Source organism: Triticum aestivum, chromosome 4B (assembly GCF_018294505.1).
Source record: "Triticum aestivum cultivar Chinese Spring chromosome 4B, IWGSC CS RefSeq v2.1, whole genome shotgun sequence".
Taxonomy (NCBI): domain Eukaryota; kingdom Viridiplantae; phylum Streptophyta; class Magnoliopsida; order Poales; family Poaceae; genus Triticum; species Triticum aestivum.
In genome coordinates this window covers 291,697,531-291,701,811 of record NC_057804.1, presented here as the reverse complement: position 1 = coordinate 291,701,811, position 4,281 = coordinate 291,697,531, and positions in this window count along the sequence as shown.

Below are 4,281 nucleotides of genomic sequence, written 5' to 3'. Positions count from 1 at the left end.
TGAAGCAGTAGTACAGGAAACAACGGACGATGCGACAGCAGCTTCAGAGTCCAAGTCGGAAACTGAGTCTTCGGACGACTCAGAGGGGATGCGGCGACTCATGGCACCAAAGGCGGATTCAAAGACGAGGTGAGGATAGCCACGGAGACGGCGATCGAGCCCGTGATTGCGGTGGCAAAAAACGAGGAACGTGCCCGCAAGGCAGCTGTCGGCGGCGATGGGCCTTTCCCATGGAGAGCCGATGGCGGCTCATGGCAAAAGTGATTCACGGCAGAAACTACTAGTAGCGGCTTGGAACACCTTGGCCATCTTGCTGACCGTGAACACCATAAAAATTTCTGATCTTCATAAAAACTGATGTAGATCCTTCCAAAACTGATTTTTCTTCAACCGAAAAATTGCGGACCTCTCGAAACCTCAGCTAAGATCCCTCCAAGAACTCAACACCACCGTGCGCAAGGCCCCATGGTGGGTGCCAACTATCATGGAATTGTCACGTTAGATGTCCTTGGTGTGAGGACTTAGTCGCGAGGCCAACGCATCTATGTGGTAGCTTGAGAAGGGTTGGGCAGAATCGAGAGACGCAACATAGACAAGGATTTAGACAGCTTCGGGCCCCTGGAAACATCATCCGGTAATAACCCTACATGCTGTTTGTGGCTAGGTCTCATTATGATCATGAAGGAATCGCCGGTAAGCCGGCTCTTTGTGTCTAGCCCTAGAGATTGTTTCTTCTTTCTTGTCTTCTCTCTCTTGGGGTGCCCTGCCCCTCCTTATATAAGTTGAAGGGGCGGCTTACATGTAGAGTCCTATTAGGATTAGAACTAACTTATTCTCTATTACAAGTCGGATACAAGTACGGGTCTTGCTTCCTCGTAAAGGAAATATTCCTCATGCCTTCTGTCTTAAGCCGGCCCACCATAATATGAGCCGGCCTACTGGGCCTTGGGCCTAGTCTTCTATGTGACCCGCCGTGAGGGTCATCCGTGAGTCGTCAGGCTCGTGAGTCGTCTGACCAATGAGCCGCCGGACCCGTGAGTCGCCAGTCCTCGGGTGGGTCATTGGTGAAGCGCCAAGTCCGGCCGGGTCATACTTCCGGCCGGGTCATACCGCGGGGTATATCCCCGATAGAAGGGGTAAAGTGGTGAGGTTGCAGCAGCGACTAAGCATATATGGTGGCTAACATACACAAATAAGAGCGAGAATAGAAGTAAACAGAACAGTCGTGAAGCTAGCAATGATCAAGAAGTGGTCCTGAAACTACTTACATTCAAACATAACCCAAAACCGTGTTCACTTCCCAACTCTGCCGAAAAGACACCATCACGACTACACACGCGGTTGATGTGTTTTAGTTCGAATCTGGTGTCATGTTCTCTACAACCGGATATTAAAAAACTCCCATCTGCCACATAACCGCGGACACGGCTTTCGAAAGTTCAAACCCTGCAGGGGTGTCCCAACTTAGCCCATGATAAGCTCTCGTGATCAACAAAGGATATTCCTTCTCCCGGGAAGACCCGATCAGTCTTGGAATCCCGGTTACAAGACATTTTGACAATGGTAAAATAAGACCAGCAAGACCGCCCGCTGTGCCGACAAATCCCGATAGGAGCTGCACATATCTCGTTCTCAGGGCACACCGGATGAGCAAGACGTTGGGTTGGCATAGACCCTGATTTCCCAGGGGGCACCGGACATCGCTCGGTTTGGACCAACACTTAGACAAGCATTGGCCCGGGGGGGGCTAAAATAAAGATGACCCTTGAGAGAGCGACTCCCAAGGGAAAAGTAGGTGGTGGTGAGGTAAATGGTAAAACCAAGGTTGGGCCTTGCTGGAGGAGTTTTATTCAAAGCGAACTGCCAAGGGGGTCCCATAAATCACCCAACCGCATTAGGGACGCAAAATCCGGGAACATAATACCGATATGACGGAAACTAGGGCGGCAAGAGTGGAACAAAACACCAGGCATAAGGCCGAGCCTTCCACCCTTTACCAAGTATATAGATGCATTAATAATATAAGAGATATTGTGATATCCCAACATAAACATAAACCAACATGGAGCAATCTTCAACTTCACCTGCAACTAGCAACACTATAAGAGGGGCTGAGCAAAGCGGTAACATAGCCAAACAATAGTTTGCTAGGAAGGGTGACAAAGGTTAGAGGTTCATGACAATTTGGGAGGCTTGATAAGCAAGTGGTAGGTAACGCAGCATAGCTATACAACGAAGCAACTAGCATAGCAATGATAGTAATGAGATCCAAGGTGACGGTCATCTTGCCTGAAATCCCGCTAGGAAGAAGAACGAGTCCATGAAGAAGATGACGCCACAAAGATGAACCAAGCGTAGACGAATGAATCCTCACGAACGCAACAAAATGGGGACTATGGAGAAGAAGCACACAACATGGTAAACACACCACACATGAACAAGGCATGATGCTCAACCAAGGATGATGCATGACAAGGCTACATGAAGCTACTCATGGCAAGAGATGATGCATACAAGAACAACACATCAAAGCAAGTTTAAATGAGGCCGGAAACAACATAGAACAATTCTGGTAGTCCTCATATGCAAATTTCGAAATTGGCCCAGATCTGAAAAAGCCTTATGTTCAAGTTTTTAAATAGCAAGTTAAGATGCACCAAGATGATCTACACGAGATTCTAGTCAAGTTACATATAAAGTTCATTTAATTCGGAGCTACGGCCTAGAAGATATGAGCAAAACAAGTTAAACATGACATTGATGCTAAATGCATCCGAACATCAAGCAAACACCTCAAAACAAGTATGCAACATGATAAGATGAAACTACATGGAAAATCAAGCAAGTTTCATATATATCACGCTCAAAACGGAGCAATGGTTCAACACATACACTCTATACAAGTTTAAAGGATAAGGTGTCCAAAACAGCAACTAGGCATCTAGCAAGCACCAAAACAATATGCTACATCACCTCAACATAAGAACAAAAAGCATGGGCATGAAGTATAGGTAAAGCATGACAAAACATGAACAATGAGCTATCTCCAGAAATCACTATAACGTGCTCAAAAGGACATAGCAAGATTGCAAATAATAATAGTTTACAGACTTGGCAGAAATAACATCAGGTTGCAATGTTTAGAGCTATCAAACAGCATGCTACAAGAAGTTAACATGACAAACAAATGCATGGCATGCTAATACTAAAGACAAAGAACAAAACTCCCATAATGAACTAAATCCAAAGATCAACATAAAATATGGTAGCATCCATGCAAACATGGCAAGTGATATGACAGATTTGGACATGGCAGGAACAACGATAAGTATGCATGTTGGTGAGCTTGTACCACTCACCACAGAGCATTACATGGCATGATAAGGCACCCAACAGTAAGACGACATAATTATGAAGCTCAACATGGCAATATCATGGTCATAGGGTGCATGGATCACTAGCAAAGCTCATGGCAAAACTGAACTTAATGTTAATAGGCTGACAGCAACATTATTTAGCAATTTGAGAGCAAGATAACAACATACTACAGCAGGCTATAAATGCAACCAGAGGCATGGATGGATATAGCATGACATATATAATAAAACATCCTTAGTGAACCTCTCCAGATTATGCCTAGAATGACTTGTAGCACCAGGTTTACATAGCATCATGATATAGCAGATTCAGCCTATCAAAACAGCAACAACAAGTACCCTACTTCACGCACTCGATGCACTCACTAAAAGACTCAAAAAATACATGGATTTCACCACTGTAAAAATGGCATGATGTAGCTCAAAACTCATGTAGATATTAAGCTCATAGGATGCACACATAAATTGCAATGAAAAAGATAAAACAACAAGTTCTGATAACAGACAGTAGTTAACGTCATATAGCACTTTAGCAACAATGATTAGGGTATCAAGATGAAATCAAAAAAGCATGGCACAATGGAACAAAGTGAAGAGCATCTCATGATGAACATTTCGATATATTACACGCCCAAAATGGAGCAGTATGCAGAGATATATGGCATGATGACCAGGGGACCACAATGCAAATATTTCAGGACGGGGAAATTTCAGGGGTCAACCTGCGAGCTGGATCTGGATCTGGGGTCGGGCTCGAGCTTCACCGGAGCTGCTCACCGGAGAAGAAGAGGCAGATGGGGCCGGCGAGGTCTTACAGGGGCGGGACGAGGCGGATCCGGCTGGATCTCGCTGGATCCGGCGCCGGCGGAGGCGAGGGCGAGGCCGGCGTCGAGCTGGCGCGGAG